General features: G+C 45.6%; 1 protein-coding gene and 1 long non-coding RNA gene across 3 annotated transcripts in view; one reads left to right on the forward strand and one right to left on the reverse strand.

Moving 5' to 3' along the window:
- The window catches only part of SLC14A2 (solute carrier family 14 member 2), a 424,969-nt gene that overhangs the window by 346,552 nt on the left and 62,216 nt on the right, over positions 1–16,201 (forward strand). The gene's annotated exons all lie outside the window — the stretch shown is intronic.
- On the reverse strand, positions 2,337–9,384 carry LOC144315166 (uncharacterized). The gene is made up of 3 exons (XR_013380930.1): positions 8,828–9,384; positions 4,776–5,022; positions 2,337–3,855 (listed from the first exon to the last, which is right to left on the reverse strand). It is a non-coding gene; the product is annotated as an uncharacterized LOC144315166 (long non-coding RNA).

Below are 16,201 nucleotides of genomic sequence, written 5' to 3' on the forward strand. Positions count from 1 at the left end.
AAATAGGTGGGCTTTGTTCAAAAATAGCAGGGGAAACATGCAGTTAAGGGTACTGAAGGGTGAAACTTTTTCTTTCATTCTTCCTCAGGTGGTTTTTTCCCTCTCTCTCCCTCCTTTCCTCCCTCTCTCTCCTGACTTGTTATGCTGTTTTCATCTGCTATTTAATGTTGCACTCCCAGGGGCACAGGGACTCTTGCTAGGTGTCACCACATGCCCCCCCACTCCACCCCACCAAATTTATATGTGCACAAAAGACCCACTACCTGCAGGCTTCCCTGCCCTTGGCCATCAGAGTGCCGCACCACGTCCCAGGCAGCATAGGGGAGTTGAGCCAGGTGTCTCACCTTCCCACAAGCCCCTGACTCCAGCCCACTGTGAATGGATGACCCCCAAGGGACTGCAACCTCTTGGCCCCGTTTCACTTGGTACCAGGAAGAGACCAGATGCTGCTGCGTGCCTCAGGTAACTATACCCCTCCCCACACCTGAGCACACCTGAGCACAGAGGGCAGCAGCAATCCCTGGGTGAGGGGCCAGGAGGGAGAGGCAGCAGGAGGCAGGCCAGAGTGTCAGCCAAGGATCCAAGCCTCCCACATTCATGGCCCACTGTCTGTCAAACTTCACTTACAAGACACAAATTTAAGATTTTGAACAATTGAACATGTTTGAATTATTAAGAATTTCAAGATGCTGATTATAGAGCAACAAACCCCAATCCTTTGAAGCATAAGACTGTATAAAACTGCCCTGGTCACATGCCCACAGAACCAGCTTTGGGTAGATAGTACCACAAATGGGAGAACATAGGCCCTAAAATTAGGCCAAGGTCATGATACTGAAAAGCGGGCAGGGGTGGAGGTGGGGAAGGGCCTAAGGCTCAAACTTTGTAATCTGGCTCCAGAGCTTATTCTTTACCACTTCCCTGTGCTGTCCCTCATTCCTCCAAACCTGGCTGCTGCCTCTCAGGGTGATCAGCACAGTACTACACTGTATAGAAAAGGCAAAAGAGGGACACCTGGGTGGCTCAGTGGTTGAATGTCTGCCTTCAGCTCAAGGCATGATCCTGGGGTCCTGGGATCAAGTCCTGCATTGGGTTCCCCGCAGGGAGCCTGCTTCTCCCTCTGCCTGTGTCTCTGCCGCTCTCTCTGTGTCTCTCATGAATAAATAAATAAAATCTTTAAAGAAAAAAAAAAGAAAGAAAAGAAAAGGCAAAAAAAAGTGCATGCCCCAACCTACAGCATCATACTGACTCATGCTGACTGGCTGTGTGGCTTTAGGCAAGTCACTTAACCTCTCTGAGCTTGAGCCTAACCTGCCATATGGAGGCACTATGAAAAAGAAATTTGGAGTGATAAAGGTACATTTATAGAGAAGCACCAGTGTCACCTAATATATAAAAGACGAGTAGGAGAGCCTGACCAGAACTGGATCTCTCATCCATCTCCTCCTTTCCCAAGCTTCTTCCCACCCCTCTGAGCAACTGACCCTGACCCTGAATGTCCAAGAAGGACAGTGCACATGCTTTGTAATGTAACTACCTCGTGGCTATACAGTAAGAAAGGAGCAAGTCTGAACCAGTTCACCGTTCAGGTCTCTAAAGGAAACTGCTTTGATGTCATCTTAATTATAATGGGGCTTTTTTCTTATATGTGTACAGTCCATGGGGCTAGCTCTCTGCCCTAGTGATCCAGGACTCCCCCTGCCCAACCTGACATCTGCGCCACTGAGTTAAATGTTGACTGATATAAGGGAAGGGAGAAGAAATGTGTGGGAAATATCAGAAAGGGAGACAGAACGTAAAGACTGCTAACTCTGGGAAACGAACTAGGGGTGGTAGAAGGGGAGGAGGGCGGGGGGTGGGAGTGAATGGGTGACGGGCACTGGGTGTTATTCTGTATGTTAGTAAATTGAACACCAATAAAAAATAAAATAAAATAAAATAAAAAATAAATGTTGACTGAATGAAGTCATCAAAAGTCTGCACCACAGGGCTCCTGGGCGACCCCATTGGTTAAGCACATTGGACCCTTGGTTTCAGCTCATGTCATGATCTCAGGGTCATGAGATCAGGCCCCACCTTGGGCACTCATTGGGGAGCCTGCTTCCTGTCTCTGTCTGCCCCTGCTTGTGCATGCTCTCTGTCTAAAATAAATAAATCTTGAAAGAAAGAAAGAAAGAAAGAAAGAAAGAAAGAAAGAAAGAAAGAAAGAAAGAAGAAAGAAGGAAGGAAGGAAGGAAGGAAGGAAGGAAGGAAGGAAGGAAGAAAGAAAGAAAGAAAGAAAGAAAGAAAGAAAGAAAGAAAGAAAGAAGAAAGAAGGAAAGAAAGGAAAGAAGGAAGGAAGGAAGGAAGGAAGGAAGGAAGGAAGGAAGGAAGGAAGGAAGGAAGGAAGAAAAAAGAAAAGGTCTGGGGAGCCTGGGTAGCTCGGCCGGTTAAGCACCTGGCTTTGGCTCAGGTCATGATCTTGGGGTCCTGGGATGGATACCTGCATGGGGCTCCCTCCTCAGCAGGGAGTCTGCTTCTCTCTCTCTTCCTCTGCACTTCCCCCCTGCTCATGCACTAACTCGTGCTCTTTCTCTCTGCTCTCTCTCTCAAATAAATAAAAATCTTTTTTAAAAAAAAGTCTTTTCCTCAAATGATCTCATCAGACTGACCCATTTGTAAGCTTTGACTTAAGGGACCCAAATCTATAGTAAGACAAGAAAAAGCCTTGGCAACCCTCAACTTTTAGGTCTCTTCTGCTGACCTCGAGTGACATGTGCTTCCTCAGACAAGCTCAGGAGCTTTCTTTTGGTCTTATCAGAGAAGTTCCTGGTTTGGCAAAATGGGTTGAAAGGTCTGAGCCATCAGAGCCTCTGCGTCGGCCACTGCAGTAACTGATGCTGGCTGAGGGTGTGCCAGGGTGTGTGTGGCTATGTGTGGCTGCGCATGGTACCCAAGACCCCACATCTCTGGGATCCAGTTCACTGCCTAGAGCAAGTCAAACATATCTGGAAATTTTGCAGAACCTCAGCTCTCAACTTCAGCCAAGAGAGTTATTTCATGAACTGTCAAAAGACCATAAATGAGCCATGGAATGGTTAGTAGTTGTTAGGAACATGTGTAAAGTACTCAGCACAGTTCCTGGGACATAGTAAGTGTTCAACTAAAATGTCAGTCCCTGGCCAACGTCGTCTCTCTTGGGGAGGCTTAGTGAGTAGTGGGATTTGTCACCTATTCCTTAAGGGGAGTAGAGACTATTTTCCCCAGAGAGGGGCAGTAGGAGAGTTGAACACCCTGATGAGGGAGGACAAAGGTGGAAGAAAGAATCTGAGGCAGGGTCGGGTGGCAGGAACATGGATTATGGAAACCTGAAAACCCTTTATACCTACTGCTCTGCTTTTGCATGGTCTGGCCCTGGAAACCTCAGGAACAGGGTAAGTGTAAGGTCTCTAGCATAATATGAAAAACATATCTGCCCAGACTCACTTCTGCTGCATCTGCCTTCCCTGGAGACCAAGTAACTGTAATGGGCACATAAGCTGGTCTTTCCCAAACACACTTAGGTTCTTGCAAAAGATCAGAAGGCACACACACAAAAAATCACTCAGGTTCTTTCAAAGGAGTCTTCTCTTGGATCACTTTCTATTTCTTGAGGCCAAACAGCTTGTACTTCCTCATGGTAAAATGCAGACACTTGAGTGCTTTCTCCAGAGCAAAAATTGGTTGACACTCCCCGATGATGGATTCAAACATTTTGACTGTACTCATTCAAATTCCCGTCAGTTTAGTCAATTGATGTCATATCAAATATCTGTCAGTACATCCAGCCAAGTCGATTAGACACCTGGTCTTTTTAGTCAGCTAAACTTGTTATTTCTGAAAACAAAAACAAAAACAAAAGAAAAAAACAAGATAAAAGTAACCTATCAATTTAGTTAGCGATAGACTAATAACTTCTATCAAAAAAAAACCTACATTTTTGTCAAACTACTTTGATTTTTTTTCCCACTGAATCTACTAAATCAATCAGTTGTGTGCAGTGTGGGGAGGATATTGACCAGATGTGCAGCTTGAACAAGCAGGGAGGTGAACATCAGAAATGAAATCATCAAAAAGATTCCATCAGAATGGCCGCTGCTCAATCATCCACAATAACAATGAGAAATGGGATCCTACAAGATGTATGACAGGTAGTCCCTAATCACAACAATTTGGTGCATGGAAGAGCATTTTTCTATTCTTTCTAGAAATTCACCTTCCTGTCTTGTTTGTCCATAATTGATAAGAAAATGGGTGTGATTGCCCCGGGAGTACTGATTTGTGTCCCTGATTGCCTGTCAAAAACCAACGAGCTGATGGCAGGTTCGCTAAAAACCAAAAGTTGATTGTATTTATTTGAAGTCCTTTGACTGTTATATTATGCTGAATTAATTCTGAAAGATATGATGCCTTCCCAAGTCCAGAGGATTATGATAAATTCAGTGCTTGACACGGTCTGTGTTAGACCCAAACTAAAGAGTTAAAATTGATTTCTTTGTTTAAACTGAAACCATTCGACCTGGCCTTTGGCACCCTCCTTCTGTACCCTTTATCCTTCTCTCAAGCATCATCTCACCCTTTCCCGGGTTCCCCGCCACCTTGCACCCGCCCCCATCCCCAGGATGCCTGGAGCCTTCATACCGTCCCAGAGCTCTCCCTTGCAGGGGTGACCATTTAATAGACCAAGCCATGCTAAGAGATCTTTGACTCACTGTGCTAAATCTTCCCAAGGGTGCTTGTTCTTCAAAAGAGGATACCTGAAGACATCTGTGTTTAGTTCAAAGGAGTGAATCACTAAAGGTATAATTTCAGATGCCAGGTAACTGGAGAGAGTCCAAGTGTCAGCAGACATGGTTTTAACAAAGCCAAGTATTGTGAAGAGCCATCTTGCTTGGAGAATCAGAACATATTCGCTCTCAAGTGTATTCATGCAGAATTAAGTGGCCCACTTTTGTCTGATTCAAATTTTTCACTGGCCAGATTTTCTCCCAGTCATAGACATTTCTGCAACGGGAATAAGCTGATTATTTATTGCTAGTCACTCACCACCTACAATTCACTTTTCCAATTTTCCGTGTTGCCTGTACAGTGCCACTTTGTCAATCCCTGCAGTTTATTGACTGTGCTCTGATGGCTGGGGTAAACAAATTACTTCAAGAATGACTGGAGCAAAAAAGGGCATTGCTCGCTGGCTTCTAATGATGGAACTGGTGTGTGATCCAATTGGTCCTAATGTCAGGAGGCAATTCACCATCACGAGGGTGCAGGTTGCCAGAACCCATCCTATCAGTGACAAAATTTCGTACGGTGCATAATATTGACCTTTTTTTATTCTCAGTAAATAGTAGATAATATTAAATCAAATGATTTTGCAGATAAAAACTCCCAGATTTTGAAGTTTACCCCTTTAAAATCCACTGAAAATATACGGCACAGTAACAACCCTGCCCTATAAATGCATTAAAAGCATCAAAAACCAGGAGGTTCACATTCTTGTATTAGGCCAGAGGATATGTATTGGATCTAGGATCAAGTCCTTGCACAATCCAGACCCAAATTCGGGCTTAGTTCGGTGGACTCCAAATTTTTTTATTGTGCAATTCTACCAGAAAAATATCTTTGAACAGGCACCCCCCTATACATTTGTTTAATTGCAAATTATATTTCTGTACGTACATCAGCCAGTATGTCAAGCCACATATGCAGTTAGGTGAGGGTCATCTTTAATGACAGAAAATGTAAATCCTTTTTAAACTAGATTTCATAATCCTGACATTTGAGGGGCCTAGTTCTTGTCATGGCTAATTAGGTTGTCATTGCCTTTACTTTCTAATGTGGCTGGAATAATCAGAACATAAGCAGAACTGAGGAAACAATAGCCCCAGCACTTTCCTGTGATTTATTTGGGCTTTTCTATCAATCTTTCTTTATATGCTGAAGTCTTTGTAAGAATCTTGTTAATCCTAAGTGTCCATTTTGTGTAAATCCCTTAGTACCATGGGAAACCACTCTATTCCAGAATGATGATAATAATAATAATAATAATATCCAATCCTGGATAATAAAAAGTACTTATCCAGGATTGACTCCAGAAGCTGCATCGGCAGCCATCAGCCTCCTGATCTTGCATGCTGACCTTCACACATGATATACAAGGTCCATACATGACATGTGACAACTTGAAAAAGGATCTGAACCAGGACATCTTAAGTTTATCTCAATTTTTAGATAAAAATATACATAGAAGTCCTAATATTTTCTTTTTTAAGCTTGTTTGTTTGAGAGAGAGCACAGCAGAGGGAAAAGGAGAAGCAGGCTCCCCACTGAGCAGGGAGCCTGATGTGGCGCTGGATCCCAGGACTCCAGGATCGTGACCTGAGCCAAAGGCAGCCATTCAATCGACTAAGCCACCCAGGCACCCCATAAGTTCTAGTATTTTCTGACCTCACCCCAATGGCCTGAGTGTCTTACATCTCCCTCAGGATGAATGTCCCACTTTGAGAACCACTGGTTCTAGTTCACCTCAAAATACAGGCTCTTCAGGAGAGGAGGCCCGCTGAGACCGTGTCAGACTTGATGTCCTGCCCAGTAGTTTGGGCATCCTGGGGCCACTGGGAAGCGTTAAACGGTCTTTTAAAGAAGGGATGATGTGACCTAATTTGCATTCTTGCAAGATTATTCTGAATGCCCTAAGGAAAATGGATTGTGAAGATAATAGGAGTTATATAACAGGAGAAATGATAATGGTCTGAATTAAGGCTGCAGCCTTTAAAGATGGAGAAAAGTGGGCAGATTCACAAGATAGTAAAGATTTGGCTATTCACTAAACTTGCCCAAGGTTAAACAGCTGGTAGGCAGCAGAGCTAAATTTAGACCCCAGGTCTCCTCACTCCCAAAACAGTGATTTTTCTTCTGATTTGCCATGTCAGAGAACACCTGGTCCCTCCGTTTTATCCTCCCCGAGGGAGATAGGTGATCAGGAGCTGAGCCCAGACAGCACCGTGCAGTTTCCAGCAGGATGATGAAGGAAGGCACCAGGAAAGGAAAGGCACTGCCTTCTCCAGATGTATTTGTCTTTGTAGGATCCATCAGGGGACTCCATGAGAATCTGTTTTCTGGGTGTTGAATCCCATACTGAAATAACACATTTTCCATGATGGCAAACAGAAACTCCAAGTGACTATCCATTCAAGTGCAGGCCTTAACAAAAACCATAACCCGTCCTGCTGAAGAGTGGAAGGTGCTAGGGAGGTACCAACATGGGGGAAAGATAAACAGATTCTTGTAATCATTCCCACTCAGGAGCCCTCATCTCTTCTGGACTGTTTAAAATCCTTCTTCCTTTAAGCTAAAACATTAGCTCCTCCAAAAATTCCTTCCTAATTACCCCTTCTTTCCCATCTCCTGCCCTAATCTCCTTTCTTATGGCATCTCTTACTCAGGGTTCAGTACAGAAAACAGAAACCACTACAGATATTTTAAACAGAAAGGGATTTAGTACAAGAACCTGGGGGTGGGGTCACGAAATTTGGGGCAGAGTTGTAGGAGTGAGCTTTCTAGGTTGGGCCAGAAATTACTCCTGGAACACTACAAATCTGACCCATAGGGGCCACTACCTCCAAGGCCTCCACTGAAACTACTGAGCTCAAGAACCATGAACAGGAATGATATTCCTGATATTCCAGGAATCAGGAAGCCAGAATCATGAAGTCACTCTAGCTCCCACCCCTCAAACCCCACAAAGCTGATGGCTAAGCACATTGGCAGAAAACAAGAAAACATCATCTGTCCATGACCTTGCTTTCAAAAAAAAAAAACCACACACACAGCTGAAAGAGCAAGACTTCTGCTTCACTTCTACCTTTTAAGTTTTGCCTAAATGCCTCTGACAACCCCTGATTTTATCCTAAAATTTTAGCTGCAAGGGAAGCTGAGAAATTTGATTTTAGCCTCTTGAATATAGTAAGGTACCCCAGAAGGATTGAGCAAGCCACACTACGGGTTCCAGCATGGGATCTCCCAGATAATACATCCTGCGTTGTTTTTTATGTGTCTAACCACCTCTCCGTTCCTAGAGGACAGGGTTCATGTCTTTCACATCCTCTAAGGCTGCAAGATGAGAGGCCCTTCCTTGCAAATAATCAAACGATGAGATGCATTCACTGTTTCAGTATTTTCTTACTTTGCTTTCTGATCCTACCTTTAAATGTTGTCTCTCATTAAACCTCCTTGAAGGTAATGCTAGTTGGCACTTCTCCAAGTGAGCCACGGGGCTGGGTGTGTGTATATGTATATTCCTCAACTAGTGGGTGATTGTGTTTCACAACTGATCCCCAGCCAGAGCTGGTTTTTTTCCCCCAAGAGACATTTCTACCCAATGAGGCTCAACCAATAGAAAAGTGATTCCCTGAAGCCAACAGATCTTTCTTTTATGAACTATCATCTCATTGTGTCAACAGGCTACCTCTGAATGGGTAAGCAAGTGCCCTCTACACTGCCCTACATGCTTGTTATGAGGATTAGGTAAGAAAACACAGGTAACAGGGCACTGGTTTAGCAGTGGTTTAGCACCACCTGCAGCCCAGGGCATGATCCTGGAGACCAGGGATCGAGTCCCACATCGGGTTCCCTGCATGGAGCCTGCTTCCCTCTGCCTGTGTCTCTGCCTCTCTCTCTGTGTCTCAGTAAATGGATAAAATCTTTAAAAAAAAAAAAAAAAAAAAAGAAAAAGGAAAAAGAAAAGAAAAGAAAAGAAAAGAAAAGAAAAGAAAAGAAAGAAAAGAAAAGAAACACAGGTAACAATACCTACCACATAGAAGGTGTTCAGTAGTGTCTGTTCCTTCCTTCTTCCCAAGAACTTTTTCTTCCATAAAAAATATGCCTTTCTGGGCTCTTGCTAAGAGACTGGCTAATTAGATCCTTGAGGCGATATTAATGGTTAATGTATTAGTTGTCTACCGATGTATAACAAATTGCCCAAAACTTAGCCAACTTAAAATAATAAAAATGTCCTTGGCCAGGAATCCAGGAGCAGCAGCAGCCTACCTGGTGGCTCTGGCTTAGGATCTCTAATGAGATGACAAGATGTCAAGATGACAGCCAGGGTTGCCGTAGTCTGAAGGCTTTACTGGAGCTGGAGTCTGCTCTCAAGAAGAGTCTGCTGTGCAGCTAGCCAGCTGATGCTGGTTGTTGCCAGGAGGTCTCTGCCTCTCCATGAGGAACTCCCAAGGCTGCTCGAGCGCCATCATGACATGGCAGCAGCTCCTCCAGAGCAAATGCCCTAAGAGGGCAAGGCTGAAGTGGCAAGGTCTTTAATAAACTAGCCTCCGAAGCCACAGAGCCTCATTCCCATGATGTCCTGCTGGTTACACGGATCAGCTCTGTGAGTACTGGGAGGCAAGGGTCACCAAGGGCCACCGTGGTGGCTGGCTGCCACACCTTATAATGGCTTAATACTGTAGAGGAGCTCTTCCAGTTGCTGTCATTGTGATTTGGAAGGGATTTTGAATGTTTCAATGCAACTTTGTGAGATACCCTTAGAGACACTTTAATCTTTGTCAAGATTTTAGCTCTAGAGTGCACTCATTAGACATCAGGAAATATGTAAATAATGAATAAATTTGTCCTTTGAGCAACATATAGGCATTCCCCAAAATGGAACAACTCAAGAGATAAAGCATCTATGGAGCTTCTTGTGAATATATATGTATGTGAATTAGGTGCTATGTGTGTGTGATAAAATGTCACCCACAATAAGAATTTGGGAACGTGTAAACTATAATAAAAGAACTAGTAATAATCACTGAATTCCTTTTTATGTTCAGGAGTGTGTGTGTGTGTGTGTGTGTGTGTGCGTGTGCGCGCGTGTGGTATGCTTTCTTCAATAGATAGGAATAGAAATGTATGATAACTATGAATTGCAATTAAAGAATAGAATGAAATGGTATAACCCTGACAAAGTAAGAATAATAATAAAATTAGTAAAAATTGATAAAAGCATAAGAAAATCAATTTTCTGATTTTTCTAGCAAGGAGGCAATCAGTATCACCTAAATATGAAACCTGGATTTTTTTTTAAGATTTTATTTATTTATTCATGAGAAATAGAGAGAGAGGCGGAGACACAGGCAGAGGGAGAAGTAGATTCCTTGCAAGGAGCCCAATGTGGGACTCCATCCCAGGACCCCGAGATCATGACCTGAGCCAAAGGCAGATGCTCCACCACTGAGCCACCCAGGTGCCCCAGAAACCTGGATTTTTTTCTTTTTTAAAAGATATTAATTTCTTAATTTTTAAATGATTTTTCTGTTTTCTTAGCCTTAAAATGTTATGAAAACTAAAAATATTTCCTGTGACAAGTAAACATTTATCTGAAGTTTAGCACTTTCTCTGGTTTCACTTTAATTCATTTTTCTTTTGTTATAGTCACACAAAATTAAATATGATACTTTCTATTTAAAAACAATAGCTCAAAAGCAAAACAAAAACAAAAACAAATAGCTCATAAGGCATGATCCTAGTTCTAGAAAATAATTTTGTCTCTTTCCCTTGCTGCTTAGGAATATGAGTAGAGAGGTATCTGGAAGGAAAGCTCCCCAATGTTTACAATGGCCACTTCTGCATTTGGAAAGTGCCAGTAAGCTCCTGTAGATGATATTTTCATGGCAAATATGATTTTATAAATATGACAAGGAGGGGCTTAAAAGGAATATGATTATTGGGTGGGTGATATTGTCATCTCATTTATCCCGTCAAATGTTTATGTCTTAGAACCTCAGAAGCCCTTGAAGGTGTTATAGATACATCATCAGTCTTGAGGGGTGTACTTTACCTGCCTCTTGTCCTAGTGGGTTAGGGTATAGAATCAGTGCAGCCAAGATGATGGGTTAGGATCCTCAGATGAGCCATGTGCACCCCTGATCTGTGATCCCCATGTGCACCCCTAACTAGAACTGGGCCCCTTATACAGGCAAAGCACTGATCAAGGAGGTCTGCAAGTCCTGGAGTCCTGGTTGAATCCTATGTCTTAGTTCATAGTTGCATCAGCCCTCAGCATGAAGGAATTAGGAGCATCACCAAAAAGGCAATGCAATCATTATGTGGAAGGACAAGCCCAAGAAGAAGAGGAATGTAACTATAAACTCTGAAAAACAGAAAGAAACAGGACAGGACATAGGACTCCTTCACACTCAATTCAAAGATCTCTTAAAAGTCGATCTTAGGAAAATGATGGTATTAAAAATCTTTCTGCTAGCAGGCACGTTTTTAGTTTTCATGACTTTTTTCATCCTTGGCCTACCAGATTTTCTCACTGAGCATTTTGTGGGGGACAGTCCCTTATCATATAGGCTTGTCCTGCATAATGCAGCATATTTAGCCTCCCTGGCCTTCACTCCATAAATAGTAGTGGTACCCCTCAGTCATCGAGACAACCAGAAAGATGCTCCCCTTATTTCCACCTTCATTCCCTACCCACCTCCACAGTGGGAACTAGGGCAATCCTAGTGAAGACACAGTGTGTCTTCTGGTTTCCATGAAGGCAAGAAGAACTTTTGCCTAGGTGGCTCAGTCAGTTAAGTGTCTGCCTTTGACTCAGGTCCTGATCCCAGAGTCCTGGGATCAAGTCCCACATCGGCCTCCCTGCTCAGTGGAGGGCATGCTTCTCTCTCTCCCTCTGCCTGCTGCTTCCCCTGCTGGTGCTCAGTCTCTCTCTCTCTCTCTCTCTCTCTCTCTGTCAAATAAATAAAATTAAAAAAAAGAAGAAGAAGAGATTTTGCTTGTTCAGTGTTGAATCTCTAGTGGGTAGTACATAGTAGGTACTCAACAAACACATGTGAATGAATGAGCGATACTCAATATGGAATCTGCTGTGGAGAAATTAGCGTTTGAGGAAGATTAACGTTTCTAAATATTTACATCAGCAATTCCACTCTCATTAAATTCCTGGTAGTTGGAGGATTTCGAGAGCTTATGAACAACTCCAGAAAAGCCAGGAGGCCATAGGCAGAAACTGACACTTGCTGACACCTTCAGCACGCAGGGTGGTGCACTCCTCGGCCCTCTGCATTTTGTCTTATGAGGTAGTAATCAGCAGCCTGCTTCCCAGAGGAGAAGGCATCTGTGTGCCCCATGTGGCACCATGGCAAGTGGCAGAGCTAGAATGTGAGCAGACTCCCCAGGCCATCCTCTTTTGGTTCCACTCGCGGTGACCATCCCGGTAGGGTTTGCTCATCACCTCTCACCCTCCTTTCGGATGCTCTCGAGAAAACACGTCTTCAGAGATTTCACAACAAACTCCATTTATTTTTCCAGTGATGCCCAGACACATTCCATCTCTTCAGAGCCTTGGCTGCTTAAATATAGCCAACTTATCTCTCCCATTGCCTCGGCCAAGCCACGGGGGGTCAGAGGACAAGCATCTTGGCAAATGTCTTTGGCCATTTGCAACATGCATGTGTTCTTTAACACTCAACTGGTGTAACCCCAAGTGGCTTCTTGGGGATCTGAGGAAAGCGCATGTGGTAAATTGGTTAGGCATGAAGGAGGAGAAAGGGTGGGATAAAGCTAGAATTAAGTCCCCATCTCCACACCAGCCTCCCTCTGGCCCTCCTCCTTAAGTAGCTGTTCCAAGGGCTGGCTAGCTCTAAGCCCAGATGATGTGCCAGGAGCCACACTCAGGGCAGTGCGACCAATCACCTTGCTTCCTCTTCTCCAGGAAGATTGTTGCTCCATCCTTCTCAGGATTCATGCAAGAAGGGAGGAAGGAAGGGGGAGAAGCCTTGCCAGGAAGTCTGGCAGCTTGAAGGCTGTGGTCCCTTCAGAGCAAGGACAAGTGGTTTGGGAGCAGCCCTCTGTCTCCCCAGCCCCATCACCTCTCCAGCTCCCCTTTTCAGCATATCCTTTGCTGCGAGGACTTCAAGCTCTCCTCCCGCGCAGTGACTCTGCCTTTTCTCTCCTCTCGTCCTCCTTCCTCCTTATTCCCTGTCCCCTGCTACTTCCCTTAGGTCTACCTGTAATTCCCGGTCCTTCCGTGGTTTCCTCCCTGCCAACCCCAGCTATACTGCTTTTCTTACTACCTCCACCTTCCAGTCCAGGTGGGGCTCTCTCTGTTTTGTCTTCCTGGATGTGGCACAGACATACTGTTTGATCACTGCTGTCCTTACGGGGGTCCTTCCTCCCTGCCTCCCAGTGAAGTTCACAGCGAGGATGCATGGGGCTGTCAGCACAAAAGCCTCCTGACGCTCACTCACCTCAACACGACCCCGTGCTTCTGTCCTCTTTGGGGCCATTCACAGCAATGACCCCTTTGTGTCTCCTATTATGGTCTTTTTTTTTTTTTTAATTGGAGTTCGATTTGCCAACGTATAGCATAACACCCAGTGCTCATCCTGTCAAGTTCATTATGGTCTTGTAGAGCGTATAATAAGGCAAAGGTGAGCCTCTGGTTTAGGTATTTTCAACAACGTGCTACATTTTTATTTCTGAACTCATGCACTGCTTACAAACCAGCCTCTTTGGAGGTAGGCCGTGGCTCAGACCCCATGCAGGTTGCGTGGGAGGCAGGGATTTAGCTTCGAGAGGCCAAGACTCATGATGGAAAGGACTGGGGCATTTGCCACCACCTTTCATCTGGAGATAGACGGCGTAAATGATACTTAATTAAAGTCATAAATCTAGCTTTGGTTTCATTTTAGTTTTCCTGTTGCTAAATCTAATCTGGTTTCACTTGTTTGCCGAATGCTCCCACCACTCCGCCCAAGTTCTAAAACAATGGAGATTGTTCCCAGACCCTCTCCCAGCATGCCCCAGCTCCCTTCTTGTAGCTCCCCACACCTAGAGCCCCCACCAAGCAAGAATGCTGCCTGATAGACCCCCTCACCTGGGCTTCTCAGAGCCACCTGGGGGGCTCGTTCAAGTGCAGATTCCTTATCTGAGAAAGGGGCACAGGGCATTTAGACATGCAGCAGGTCCTCAACTCTCACACCTTGAGTAGCGTGCAGTAACCGTGTGCCACAAAGACAGATCGCCAAAGGTCCAGGTCATACTTCTCAACATAGGCCTCACATCGGCATCACGTAGAGAGCTTTTGAGGATCTCAGTGTGCCGGCTACACCCCAGACCGCATATGTCTCTGGAGGAGGAGGCCAGCTGTGTGTGGTAGAACCAGAATCTTTGCTCTAGGGGTTTAAAGAAAGGAACGCTCACCAAAGTTTGAAGGGGAAAGTGCTCTGGAAACATCATCCCCTGTCACCCAGTTGTTTTTCCACCCAACTAGATTGCAGCAGGGGCTCCAGTTCATCACGTATAGAAAAGGAGGCCAGGTCTGAGGCCTAAGGGTGACTGGGGGGAGCCGTGCCTGCCCTGGCTCCCAGGCACGTTACAGAATGTGGAGAACGCAGTCCATAGGGATAGAGGCCAGGGCCTGGGGTTGCTGCACCAGGAGAACCCAGCCCCAGGGCCCTTCAGGCTACGGGTAAGAACTGAGATCCAACGCCATCCCCTTAACCTCCACTTTTACCTGCACCCAACAACACCCCTTATTCCTGCAGAATGCCTCCACCCTGTCTCCAGAAGGCCTTCCATGTCCTGTGACTCTGAGCTGTACCTGAACCAGAGGCTCCAGGGACAGTGCCTGGTGGGATCTGTCCCAATTTCCATGCCCTCCCAGGAACAGCCCTGCCTCCCCACTCTCATCAGTGTCAGTTCTAGAAAATACACATCTGTGCAGGGAAAACATTATCAAGGTTTTGTTGAAAGGAAAGGGGGTAGCTCCAGGGCCTAAAGGACATGCCAGGCTAAGTCCTTGGAGAGGTCAAGTCCAGGAGAACTGTGTCCCTGCCAAGTGGAAGAACGGGGCTGCAGACTGCCCCAGGGGACACACGAAGTCCCACTTTTACACCATGGCTCAGATCCTGAAAGGAGGCATGTGTTTATACACGTTAAATCCAAACTTGAAACAGAAAGCCAGGCCCTGGGGAGAATGGAGGACCTGCTGGCCCCAGGCTCTGCCTGAGACTAGAGAGAAACCCTCAGGGTGGAGCCCACGGCCTATAGCAAAGGAGTCAATGATGCTCCTGTGGAACGAGCTCAGACCTGAGCATTAGGAGGCAGCATAATAATGCTCCCAGTTCCTGTGTCCCTCAGGAGGGGTGGGGGTACCCTCCCTTCTCTGGGCCTGTGAAGTGAAAATACCCTGCCTCTCTCCTCATCATGGGATCATTCAGGAAAACAAATTCAGTTTTGGGGGTCTTGTTTTTTGTTTAAGATGTATGTATGTATGTGTGTATGTATGTATTTGAGAATGAGCTACCATGAGTCGGGGGAAGGGGCAGAGGGAGAAGCAGGCTCCCCGCTGAGCAGGGAGCCCCACGAGGGGCTCCATCCCAGGACTCCAGGGTCATAACCTGAGCAGAAGGCAGATGCTTCCTGGCTGAACCACCCAGGCACCCCTCAAATGCAGTTCTTGACAAGAGAGTGCCTTATAGAGTATGAAACACGTACACAAAGGGTCAGATCAGTGCAGAATTTGCAGAGCTCATAGTGTGAGTGCAGGTATGTGAGCGTGTGCATGTGTGCACATACATGAGTGTGTATGCACGTATGTATGAGTTCATAGAGCGTGCATGTGTGTCTGGCTACTGCTCTCGGAAATACATCCTAACCCCGCACGGGCCAGAAGAGAGGTCAGGGTGCCCTTGGGTCAGGAGAGCACCTGGGCAGTGACAGGGCTGCAGCGTGTGGCCAGGGTCCTTATGGAGAACGACACACACAGAAAGCCAAGGGAGCCTGAGGCAGCCCTGAGGCCAGAGCAGAGCTCCTCCCCAGAACAGGGGCACGCAGTGCAGAGAAGCTGGAAACCGGTTCCCACATGAGTGGAGCCCTATAACCCCAAGGCAGATCCGTGGAGAATGCAAACACTGCTGCCCTCAGTGCTGCTCACCTTGTACCCCAGGTAGCCCCAGCCAGCATACAGACTGGACATGTCACCCTTACGGGGCCTGGGGACTTGCCTAAAGCAGCCACCTGCAGAGTCAAAAACGTCTTCCTAGAAATTTTTGTTTTAAAAACAAAAACATAGGAGTACCTGGTTGGCTCAGTCAGTTAAGCATTCAACCCTTGTTTTTAGGCTCAGGTTGTGATCTCAGGGTCATGAGATTGAGCCTCTCATCCTGCTCTGCACTCA

The sequence above is a fragment of the Canis aureus genome, chromosome 6 (genome assembly GCF_053574225.1).
Source record: "Canis aureus isolate CA01 chromosome 6, VMU_Caureus_v.1.0, whole genome shotgun sequence".
NCBI lineage: Eukaryota > Metazoa > Chordata > Mammalia > Carnivora > Canidae > Canis > Canis aureus.